Source organism: Thermobia domestica, chromosome 10 (genome assembly GCF_964235325.1).
Source record: "Thermobia domestica chromosome 10, izTheDome1.hap1.1, whole genome shotgun sequence".
NCBI classification, from domain to species: domain Eukaryota; kingdom Metazoa; phylum Arthropoda; class Insecta; order Zygentoma; family Lepismatidae; genus Thermobia; species Thermobia domestica.
Window position 1 is genome coordinate 229517014 of NC_137463.1, and position 13936 is coordinate 229530949.

Here is a 13936-nt window from a genome sequence, read left to right on the forward strand (position 1 = left end):
AACGAAATGGTAATTTTAATCCTTGCTCACTTTTTAAGTTTACTTCTATCGTATCAAAATATGTATTTTGAACTTTAACATAATGCGGTGTGTAAAACAAAAGATTTTACATGACCGTGTTGTACAACATATACACTAAGTTTTCGAACTACAGGCATATATTTTTTTGTTGTTTACAACTGACATTCTTTTTATTCATTCTATTTCCGTATAATGTTTCCCACATTTGATTCACATTGGAATCATTTACTTGTGCAGGTACCATTTTAATACTTGAATGATATGATTGATTATAATTATTTACAATTTGAACCAAAACATTAATATATTGATAAGTATTTTTTGCAGTAAAGTAACGATACAATTTTTCTTTTAATGTTCTTATAAATCGTTCTGCTAACGCACATTTAATTTCGGAATGAAAACTATAATGATTAATTTCATATTCTTTAAACAATTGTTTGACGTGACGATTATAAAATTCACCGTCTAAATCTGTTTGTACGTTAAACACGGGTAACTTGAATTTTTTTAAAAAAATCTTATTTCTTTCCCATTTCAAGACCTATTTTTGTTTTTAAGGGAACACAACGTGCATAACGTAAAAAATAACAATACAACAATATATATTTATAATTATTATTATACTTTGCAATATTTTTATCCATTTGTAATGTTTCATTAGGTGCACTAACATAACACTTTTTACGTTCAAAAACTTTACGAGCTGGTGCATGTAATGTATAAGCATCTTGAGAAGCAAACCATTACTTAATTTTCTTTTTAGACAACATTGTTTTACGATGTAATGTTTGTATACTCGATAAAGAATCAGGATTTGAATAGTCATAATATATTTCTGATAATTTTACCAATTTTTACATACTAAAATCTTTCCAATATTTAAATAAATTACCTACTGCTGCAGGACTAGATGATTTTCTTACTTTCTGACTACGTTGTCTTTTACTACTACTACTAATATTCAGTTTTGATGCTGTTGTGCTAATAGGTGTACCAATAAATTCTTTAGAAACATTAAGATCTAATAAAGTTTTAAATTCATGAATACCTATAGGATTTCTTTTATATTTTCTTCTGCGAACAACATCATTTACTAAGTGTATAATATTTGAACCGGGTATTGCCTTTCCATGGATAAGTACTATACCAGACTTATGCCACTGAATTTTATTAGAACTTGTAAACTGTTTTAACAATAGATCTGTTTTCCTACGTAGTCTTTTAGTTATTCATTGTAAAATGTCTGATACAAATCGTATCATGTTAGAAAGTTGAAAATAATCATGATTTTCCTTTTCTTCTTCTTCCTCCTGAGTAACAGGTAATGTAATAGGTTTATGTGAAGATGATATAATTTCCACTTTTGTTGTACTGTAAGAAACACTTCTGGATGGTACAGCTGTATGCAGATTTACAGCTGATTAACTAGGCAGATTAACTAGGCCCTACTCAAACCTTAGAGGGCGACCACTCCTCGTATTTACCGCAAAATGTGGGCAAAGAAATTTTAGGCAACTGTACTCAACTACTACTAGAATTTGCAGCTTTGTCATTTGCTGTCCCTGAATCCGCTTTTTGTTCAAAACTATCAACAAATTCTTGTAACTTAACCTTTGAATCATAATACAGTTCCCCGAATGTAATTCTATGCGTTTCTTGTTCACCCGTCCCATCCAAGAGCTCTATTTCTGACTGCATCTCATCAAACTTAATAAAAAGCCCTTCAAGTGCAACTACCCTCGTTCTTGCTTCTTGTATGCTAGGTTTATTTTCAGTCTGTAGTTTTTGAAGAAATGTCTGTATTCTTGTTGCCTGACCTTTGACCGAAGCACGTTTCTAAATTAATTGACCCAACTGCACTTCTGCCATTGTTTCAGTCATTTTTTTAACTAGGCCCTACTCAAACCGCTGACAATATATTTTACTTTTCACTTCTGAGTGACCTACAAACGTGTAACCTTGAATTCAGCTGGGTTGAATGCACACACACCACTGTACTGATATGAACATTTCCGTCCTGCCTATTACAGCAGCACCCACACAAACACACACGGGAACAAAGAATGCAAAGTCACGTTTCTCGTTCTGATATCCGGTGGACGGAGGACCAAAACAAATGATGATATGTTTATGTACTGTACTTATAAATTACACATATCACATCTACAGCTAATGAACTATATGATTAAACCCATTTTACTGATTCACCCAGATATCATGGAGGAACGAAAAATAAGACTTAACGAATATTTTAGATGTTACTTGCTTCAATTTTTATTCAAAAGTACATGCGTTAAAATGATAAATATAACATGCTTTGTTCATATGTTAATATAATGATATAATACTTAAATATTAGTACAATGAATTACTTATCTTAATTTGTTTCTGCAATATTATAATTATTTGTCCACATGGTTGTTTGCTAAACGATCACACACCTTGTCTTCGATCACACATAAACTGAGTAGCACTCTAAAACACTGTTAAGAACATGTAAATCTTGTATATTAATTAACATGAGTATTTTTCTAAAAGCTATGAATAAATATGCTTTTCTAAAACTATGAATGAATGCTTTGTCTAGTTGAACTTGACAACACACTGTACGAATGCAGAGACACAATTTGAATAGAACACTGCAGGCACTGTTGCCAGCCAATGCAAACACAACTCACTAAAACTCACCAAAAATCACTAAAAGATTCAAGAATTCACTAAAACCACTAAACTATATACAAAAAATTAAACAAATACGAATAAAAATAATGCACATATGCAAGCTTATCCATCCTCCCCCTCCTTGATTGGACACAATCAATTAATATTCTAGGGGCACAGGACTTAATTTAGAAACACTGCGCCGAAAAATGCCACTTTTACACTTCACAGTTGCCACTCGCACTAAATTATCACTGCCCGGATGAACTTCTTCAATATCACCTAACTTCCACACTTGGGGAGGAACATTGTCTTCTTTTAGCAATACGACCATGCCCGGTTGCAGATTAGGCTGAGCTGACTTCCATTTTCTTCTTTGTTGTAACTGGTTGAGGTAATCCCTTGACCAACGTTTCCAAATGTGCTGCTTCATTTGTTGAATCCGTTGCCATCTGCCTAGTCTGTTGATAGGTGCGTCCAGTAGATCTGGTTCCGGAAGGATGAAAAGTGTAGCTCCCATCAAAAAATGCCCTGGACTGAGATACATTGGATCTGTAGGATCGTTGGAAAAGGCTGTCAATGGTCTTGAATCTAGAATGGCTTCAATTTGAATAAGTAAGCCTGGTGTGTTCATTGCAGCTGATTTCTGTGGACCACTAGTGCGAGGTATTGGTGGTGTCCAATACATCCTTGTGTTTGTTGACGTTTTCTCTAAATTAGTTAGTCTTTTTGCATGTCGTCGCGCAACCACTCACACGGCCTTACAGAAGTTGAAACAGTTTCTCAAACTGTGTCCGCAGGCCGAAATTATATTGACGGACCATGGTTCTCAGTTCTGTAGTAATCAGTGGAAGAGAGAGATCCAGGCCTTAGGACTGAAACACAACATGTCTACTGCCTACTACCCTCAAGCTGAACCTGCAGAGACAGTAGTGAAGAGTACAACCAGGATGTTGAGAAAGTATTGCCATAACAATCAACGTTATTGGCCAAGACACTTAAGCAAAGTGGAGGGATGCTTAAATAGTGCTAAGCATCTTAGTACCGGGTTTTCAGCTTATGAGCTGCATCTGGGAGTTTCGTCCACTGCTGACGTAGCCAGAATATTTTAGATACCCGAAGTTGAACGGCCAGTTAATAAGGATTACTTCGTAGAAGTAGCACACAAGAATTTAAAGAATGCAGCAGCAAGGAAGAAATACTTCGATTCTCATCATACTTTAGTGGAATATGATGTAGGACAATTAATGCTAGCACGTGTATTCCCGAAATCTGATGCTTTGGCCGGAATTTCAAAAAAGATACTACTAATGTATTCTGGGCCTTTGTTGATTCTCTCTAAAACTGACAAAAATGTATATGTTCTCGCTGACCCACAGACTAAAGTGGCAGTGATGAAAAGAAATGCTTACTTGCTCAAGCGTTACCAAGAAAGAGAACCTGAAAGTCAGGGGAAAATTTCAGCAACTGAGGAAGAGAACGCTGAAACAACGAAGAACTGAGCTCTTCGTTTTATATTCATGTAGATATTTATATATGTGTAACATTGATAGTTTTTAACATTTGAGTAGGTATTATTTTAGGATATTATTATTGGAACAAGTTTCTTTAATGTTTTTATCATGTATTGTTTAGTATTGTTTTGTTAGAAATATCTTCAGTTACGTCGGCACTTATTGTAATATACTGTTGTGTAATGAAGTATTTCGATAAGTTTTGATAGCTAAGTATTCTTTACTCTCAAAACATATCGAAAGGGGGGAATTTGTAAAGACCTAGTGCGTACGTCATTTAAATTTTGATATGCAAATAATGTATCATAATTTTTGTCTATCAAAATGGAAATTTTATGTAAATCTTTAATCACTTGTATATTATATCAAGCAATTTGAATATTTATATCATTATAATTTAAAGATAAGAGCCAACATTGCTCATATTATCTGTATAGAATATATATATTTATTTCATGGGAAATGGATGGAAGAGTTTCAAGCATTACTTTTTTTTCTGGAGACGTTTCAAAATTTTTAACTAACAGTTCACCGAACTCGTAGCCTCCAGCGAAACACTCAAGTACTGCAGCAGAGAGAGTACAACTGTTTCCAGCTAACTACAATTTTCGACACCAGAGATTGGACTATCCTAATATAGTTGTGTAGGGAACTATTATTGTATATCCATGCCTAGTGGATGAGAGACGGGTTTGCTACTCTCAAACATAGCGCCGTTCAGACGTGAACAGTTCTTTTGTATCCAAGTCGCACATTGGTGCTGGTTTTTGGAAACAATACTGTGTCAAAAACGAAGTTGATGACGTTTTCTAGCACCTTACCCGCCTCCCTCGCCACTGCTGAGGGCGAACCTACCGCCAGCTACAGGCGTAGAAATACGATTTTAAAAATGTGAGTTGGCTTTAGGAAAATTTGAATGTATTTAAAATTTAAAGGTTCTTGGATGCAACCGAATACAAATTATGTTAATTTATTACGTTATGTTCCACCTCCGAAAGTATAACGTACGATTATAGTACGTTTGTTAAGTACTATTTGCAGGCAGTATCTTGAACCCGTTGAGCAGCTTCCGTCTGCAAAAATGGATGACAGCATCAGCCACCGATGCACTAGGAAGACAAAAATGTCTGTTACCCCCACACAAGGTAATGACAGTTGTATATTATAGTACATTTATCACGTAAATTGTGTATTGTTGTTAATGTAATGTTTAATTTTTCTGAATATATGTTAAATAAGCAGGGGTGAGTGTAAATAGGTAAAATTCTGTATTGTGTTTACACCTCTCACTAGACATTATTTGTTTACAGATGGCACCACCTGTCACGTGAGTGCTCGATGGAATGGGGAATGTGTATTTTTTAATGTTTTATTCTCTTTATGTTTTTGATGTCTTCCTGTGCATGGCATGTGTGGTGTTACATATCATTTTGTTTGTTAAAGTTCAAAGTATTAGGACAACTAACTAAAACTCACCAAAGTGTTAATACAGTGAAACCTGTCTTCAGCGAAATCGAGCGGGACTTGCAAAAAATTCCGTTAGAGACAGGTTTCCGCTTAATGGAGATAGACCTTTCCGTTAAAAAAATATATATGCTTATAACGGACATAATGAGAAAATATATTGATGTACGCAACTTGTTCAATTACAGTACTTTTTCCTTCTACGAATTAATACCCAAAAAAACTTAAACACAAAATATGCTGTGCACACTTTCCTTTATTTTTCCCAATAGTCAAGCAGGATTTTTTGCATACATTGCTACTACATGGCTGCGGTATACTTCAGGACACAGAAAAGCTTTCTCTGGAATTTTGAAAGTCCTCTGAACTCTTTCCTCCTTGTTTTCACGACACGTGATGGAGATATATAACTTCTGCTTTACCTCAATTACTTTTTTCCAGAACTTTGTTTTGTCAGTTTTCTTCTCATTTTTGTTGGCTGTCGCTAGTTGCTACACAAGCGGAACAGAAGTACGCCTACAAAGAAGACTGACAGCTGACATGCTACGTAGAACTAGCGAAAAATTGTGGGAGCTGAATATGAGTAGTGATTGACGAAGGTCAACACTGCCCATAAAGATTTAACAAAAGAACGAAGTATTTATCGCAGACAGTATATGTTTACCCTCTCACAGGATGTTTAAAAATATTCTAAAAGATGTAGTCTGAAACTCAGAATTTTCCGTTAAAGATTTATTTTGCTTTCCGTTGTCCGCATAACACAGTTTCCGCTTAATGATGGGACTTTTACATGTATTTTACTCCAAAATCCATGGGACCATGAAATATTTCCCTTTAAGACAGTTTTCCGTTTAATAAAGGGTCCGTTGAAGGCAGGTTTTACTGTATAAACATTCTTGTATAAAGTGGTGACCTACTTAGAAAAACTAAGATTACCGTAAGTCAGGGAACCGTTGGCCCATAAGGCAGACAATAGACAAAAAGTGAGTCTATCTTTTTGTAGTTCCTGCGAGCCTAATATTTACGGTTGACAGAGAGGTCACGTGGCACTTCGAGTCAGAGACTTCGCGTCGTAAGTTGGAGCTCACCGTGTCGCTCCATGTTTTAGTGGATAAAACTACTCGATAATATGTACCTACATAGTTAGATAGAAAAAGAGGAGAAATATCAGTTATATATGACCCCATCGGGAGTGTTTTTTCATTAATCAACTTTTGTTTCCTACATCACCGTAAGATAGTTAGGGCTGTTATTAAGCACCACATTCAGCTATCAAGTTGAAAATGTACTCTGTCGGTGAAGTTTACTAATGTGTGCTAGTGAACAAATTGTGTGGCACAGATATATCATGGACACACTTTCGGCAAGTTTCCATCACTCCCGGGAACATTATCATACGCATTGAAGAGATGCTATACCATATTTCGTATGAAGAATTGTTTTTTTTTTTTTTTGTTTAAACCAGTGCATCTTGAGTGACACACCACAAACAGTTTTTTTTAAACAAATACATTTTGAATAGTGGGACTTTTGAACCACGCAACCAAGGAGTCATTAATGAGTGACGCGCCAATGTCACCGTTACTGTGAAAACTGCTCCAATTACTCTCTGCATATTAAGAGAGATATGATAATCAGGAGAACTACGGAACCGGTGTGATTTTCGAGACCGAGCTCCCAGAAACCGTCCTGATTGAGAAGAGGGACGTCATGCATGTATGGAATAGTGCATGCGGACAGGAGACAACATTCCATGATGAAGACCCTGAATCATCTAGGACATTTCATATGAGGACTACTTCAATATAACACGCGTGGACTTGAACTGTTTAACACTAATACAGTAGCTACTGCGTAAGAATTAAAATCATTTCATTCTTTTTAAGTGTACAATGTTTCAGTGAAGAAATGTGTAAAGTTTGTTTTATCAAGAAGTTAAATTAAAATTAATCAAAAGTCACATCTCTTCAGCTTTATTATGGATTCCTTGCTGGTAACCTCAATGGTCACATGCCGAGTGGTGAGTACCAAAAATATAACAAATGCCTTGTAATCTCTGTTTTTCAGGTGGATGTTGTTAGGCGTTTTCAGGGTAACTTTACTGCGAATAGTATTCCTTTTAATGTGTATTATGTTGGTGCAACTTGACTCAGTCTCATGTTACATGAGCCACTACTAACTTTGTAGTTCATGAGTCATTTCGTGAACAAATAATCAAGGTAGGCCACAAGAACTATGAGACCTGTGTAGATCTAAAAATCGGAACTTTCTTTAGGCTCATAAATGTAGCATAGATCTAAATAGGAGCAGTTTGAATTTTTCTATCAACAAAAATTGTGATCAAATTAAAGTCTCAACATTTTTTTCTTTCTTCAGTCTCTACCGCAAATAAGAAAAGTTCATAGTTCATGGGACCCACGATGACAGACAGTTTTCCCCGGTGTGAAGTAAGACTGCTGTCAAATGAACGGAGAGAGACACACCTCACCATCACTGGTACGCCTCTTTCTTCTCTCTCCGGGGCCACAGCATAGTTATACAAATTTTGGCACTCCGAGCCTTTAGGGGCTCTATACAGCGTGGCACCTGAGCGTGAGGCTCCCCATCTATTTACATTTGGCGACCAAGCCTGGGAGCTCACCCACACTCTTAACATTTGGCACCCCAGCCTGGGGGCTCACCCACACTCTTAACAACACTACTGCTCCAAAATTTTCTTCACTTGCATGGCAAAAACCATGTAATTGAATTTCCTTAACGTACTCCGAAGACATTACGTTTCTTGTAATTTGTATCTTCGCCATCGCAGGTAACCAAGACATTAATTGATTCCACTCAACTTGTAGGACTGTGTCTAATGGGTCATTCCAATTCATTCCTGTCTTCCACAACTTCTGTAAGAAATTCTTATATTTGATGACAATCGGAGCGATTAGAACTAATGGATCGAAGATAGATGACACTATACTGACGACTAGTCTTTCAGACATTGCAACATTACTTTCTACTGCAGTTCCGTGTTTACAAATTTTGTTCGAAATTATAAGTTTGTCTGTTAATGGAATCCATGCTATTCCTAAAGTCTCAACACCGTCTTGCTGACCAAGTATGATTGGCTGTTGTTTTTCCCTGAAGTCTTCGGGAATTCCTTGAAGTACTTCTTCTTTGTTAGAACTCCATTTACAAAGCTTGAAACCTGCTCTGCTTAAAATATTAATAAGATCCTTCTGTAGTTCTAAGGCCTTTGACACGTTTGCTACTGATGTTAACACATCATCAATGTAAAAAATGTGCTTTATTACTTCTGCTGCTTCTGGAAATTCCTTGGAATTTTCCTCCGCTATTGGCTTCAGACATCTTGTTGCCAAGAAGGATGCTGACGAAGTCCCGTACGAGACTGTTTGTAACTCATACGACTGGATCGGTTCTTCTACTGAGTTTCTCCAAAGGATGCGTTGCAAACACTTGTCCTCATCATGAATTAATATTTGGCGATACATTTTCTCTAGGTCTGCTGTAAATGAAACTGGATACAACCGAGACCTTAAAATAATGGGGTACAAGTCATCTTGAACAATTGGCCCAACTTGAAGAATGCCATTCAATGATTTGCCATTGATAACAACTGCTGCTGCTGTTCACGTCTTCTTCTGTAACTTTTTGCATGTGACCCAGTCTTAAATACTCATCCATGAAGGCGGCATATTGTCTATGAAACTCGGGATTTTGTAGCAATCTTCTTTCAAGCTGTTTAAATCTTTGTAGTGCTATGTTCAAAGACTCTCCTAAAGTTGCATTGTCTCCCTTCTTTGGTAATTTGACTAAATCTCCCGTTTCCATTTCTGGTTGTATTTTGTAAAAAATGCTTCTCACAATTTTCTTCTTCTGGCGTCTAAATCTTAGTTTGAAGATATTCGAGTTCCCAGAATTTTCTCAATTGTGTATCCAAGTCTGTCTCCATCTGAGCAAAACATAAAATTACCAACTGGTTGGCTCCTTCGGGTATTGAAGGCATATTTCCGACGATAACGTATCCTAGCTTCGTTTCCTGCAAAACTGGATAATGTTCTTTTCTAGTCATCTGGTCTGGCTGAAAGAGACTGTAGAATAACCCCGCACCTATAAGCATGTCCACTGACGACGAGCGATGAAAATTTGGATCGGCTAAGCAAATATCCTTTGGCAAGTTCCAATTACTGTACTCAATACCCTTAGAAGATATGTAACCTGTAATGTTTGGCAATACTAAACAATCGACCACTGCATTAAAATCACATGTTCGCCAATAAATATGAACTTCAACACTGTGCTGAGCTTCGGAGGTCACTTAATTGATTCCTCTAATGGGAACACGATTTTTCGTTTTCTTGAGACTTAATCTATGAACTAAAGCTTCGCTTACAAAATTCGATTGAGACGCTGCATCTAATAACACTCTGCATTGTTGAAAACGACCTTCAGTGTCTGTTATGTTATCGAACGCTGTTGCTAATAAGATTTGCTGACCATAATTGATCTTAAATTAGCAATTAGAGTCCTGTGGTTGAATTTTAGCCTGATTTTGTTCCTTAACTTTACGTCCATTAGTAGTATTGTTATTTGTTTTGCTTAAACTTGCTTTGTTAGTAGCTTCCTGAGTAGTATCTTCATGCAACAGTGTATTATGCTTAAAATTACATTTCTTACAAGTACTTGATTTGCATGCCTTTAGCTGATGCTTATTACCTAAGCAATTGAAGCATAATTTATTTTGCTTCACGAGCTCCTTTCTTTGATTAATGTTGGCCCTCAGAAATTCTGAGCAGCGAAAAAAGCATGCGTTTCTTTGCTACGGCAAATATTACATGCATTTGGAAGCACAGTAACAAACGAATTCACTTGGCTGTTATTGTTCCTTTTTGCTTTAGAATCTACACCTTTTTGTTCATAAGTACTTTCAGATTGAGTAGGACGATTGTTTTCTAACATTTGACAACGATTCTAAAAATGAAAATAATTCCGATAACGATGGAGAGGAGTCACAACTTCCCGTTCCGTTTTGCTTGCCAAATCAAATTTTTCTACTAAACGTTGTGTTAGTAGTACGTCATGTAAAGGTTTGTTCAAATTCAATGCTTCAAGGGCTTGAAAATTACTACGTGTGGTATTTACAAATTGTCTAATGTCTTTAGTGTTTTCTTTCGTTACTGGCTTAATATTGAGTAACCCTCGTACATATGTCGAAGCTATCAACCGTTTGTTTTCGTAGCGTTCAACAAGAAGCTTCCATGCAATTTCGTAATTTACTTCTACCGTTGGCAGATTTGCTATTAATGTAAATACTTCTCCCTTGAGCGATGTGCGCAAATATTGAAATTTATAAATTGTATTTAATGACTCGTTATAGTGAATAAGGGAAATGAAACTGTCCTTAGAGGGCGACCACTCCTCGTATTTACCGCAAAATGTGGGCAAAGAAATTTTAGGCAACTGTACTCAACTACTACTAGAATTTGCAGCTTTGTCATTTGCTGTCCCTGAATCCGCTTTTTGTTCAAAACTATCAACAAATTCTTGTAACTTAACCTTTGAATCATAATACAGTTCCCCGAATGTAATTCTATGCGTTTCTTGTTCACCCGTCCCATCCAAGAGCTCTATTTCTGACTGCATCTCATCAAACTTAATAAAAAGCCCTTCAAGTGCAACTACCCTCGTTCTTGCTTCTTGTATGCTAGGTTTATTTTCAGTCTGTAGTTTTTGAAGAAATGTTGCCTGACCTTTGACCGAAGCACGTTTCTAAATTAATTGACCCAACTGCACTTCTGCCATTGTTTCAGTCATTTTTTTAACTAGGCCCTACTCAAACCGCTGACAATATATTTTACTTTTCACTTCTGAGTGACCTACAAACGTGTAACCTTGAATTCAGCTGGGTTGAATGCACACACACCACTGTACTGATATGAACAGTTCTGTCCTGCCTATTACAGCAGCACCCACACAAACACACACGGGAACAAAGAATGCAAAGTCACGTTTCTCGTTCTGATATCCGGTGGACGGAGGACCAAAACAAATGATGATATGTTTATGTACTGTACTTATAAATTACACATATCACATCTACAGCTAATGAACTATATGATTAAACCCATTTTACTGATTCACCCAGATATCATGGAGGAACGAAAAATAAGACTTAACGAATATTTTAGATGTTACTTGCTTCAATTTTTATTCAAAAGTACATGCGTTAAAATGATAAATATAACATGCTTTGTTCATATGTTAATATAATGATATAATACTTAAATATTAGTACAATGAATTACTTATCTTAATTTGTTTCTCCAATATTATAATTGTTTGTCCACATGGTTGTTTGCTAAACGGTCACACACCTTGTCTTCGATCACACATAAACTGAGTAGCACTCTAAAACACTGTTAAGAACATGTAAAACTTGCATATTAATTAACATGAGTATTTTTCTAAAAGCTATGAATAAATATGCTTTTCTAAAACTATGAATGAATGCTTTGCCTAGTTGAACTTGACAACACACTGTACGAATGCAGAGACACCACTTGAATACAACACTACAGGTACTGTTGCCAGCCAATGCAAACACAACTCACTAAAACTCACCAAAAATCACTAAAAGTATCACACGAATTCACTAAAACCACTAAACTATATACAAAAAATGAAACTAATATGAATAAAAATAAAGCACATACGCAAGCTTATCCAAGCTACTTTATTGGATATTTGAAGTCCTTCGCTGACTTTATAAACGCATTATTGTACGTTCTGAATCGCTTTATGTAGATGCAGGAAGAAATTCTTACTTGACAGCTATATTTACATTTTCTTATAATGTAACTCTGACTAAAATGCCATACTGCGTTAGAAAAATGGCTGTTTATTATTATTAGGATGCTAAACAAAATATATAATAATAATATTGTTATGTACAATTAAAAATACAGAATATAAAGAAGCTTTACACTACAACTAATAAAATGGAAACATTTGAACAGGAAGTGAACCAGAACTTACCAGTAACTCTAAAATAGATACATGCCGCCTTATGCAGAGTCGTTTTGAGGCATGATTAGAGTCATACTAAAGGCCTGACTACTACAGGAACCTTACGTTAGTCAAACACTTTTGTATGGCACTAATCACGCATCAAAATGACTCTGCATATGGCCCATGGTTTTTAAAGCTAGTTGTTCTAAATTCTATAATCAACGGGTCTCTAGGATACGCAAACTAATCTGAAAGAACTTCAATATCTCATACCATCAACAAATGTTCGAATTGTTGGTCACATAGTTCATGTTCTGTTGCTCCATTCTGAGAAATTCTCTTATAGGAAAGTAACATTTGATTCCGAAAAAAATGTTGTTGTAGTTACTCATTCGAAATGTAACACACACAAAAAAATGCAAACTAGGTGCGTTACTTACAAATTTGTAACGTGTTACCGTCACAGTTACTTTGAAAACATGTAACGCTTTACTAGGAAACGTTACTTAAAAACTAACGCGTTACTTCCGTTATGTTACTCCCCAACACAGTGATAAAAGTACACATCTTCGAATTATCCAGGGGGCTCCACGCGGAGGTCCCATGCTTGAAATATCTCACATCTTGATTGGAATCTCCAGCCTCGATTTAGCAAGCAATGTGGCTTTTGACCTAATCACGTGACAGTCTGGTTCTCATCGTAAACCTAATAGGTCCTTTGCGGTCTCTGTTATACCTACGTGAGAGAAAAGTTTCATCTACTTCCACGATTGTTCGGGGTCCTCCTATTTGATGTTTTTAAAAAGAGATTTTTAAAAAGAGCACTTTCTTGATTTGGACTTTTGGAAGAGGGGGAGGGAGTGTTCTAGAACTTTACCTCTTTCAGTTTCGTGTTATAGAGCCATGTATTACGCTGGTATACAATAATGAATTCAACCCTTTTTGTTTCAATTTGGTATTATTTTTCAGCCCACTCCAGAGTTAGGACTGTGGTAATACTGCTCTTCCTCCAAGAAACACTTTCTAAGTCAGTAAAAGTGCATTTTCCCCTAAAAGAAGTTCATACTTCTCTGTAAATTGTCGATAGGTCTTGTTCAAGACAATGGCAACCTTCCTGCGCCATTTTTCGGCACAGAAGAAGTGAAGTTTGAAATGAAATGAAATTTTGAGTTTTACGTCCCAAGGTTATGCCGGTTAGGCTAAAGGAGACGCTGATAATGAGTAATGAATGAAATGGTGGAATGAAGAAAGTGAAA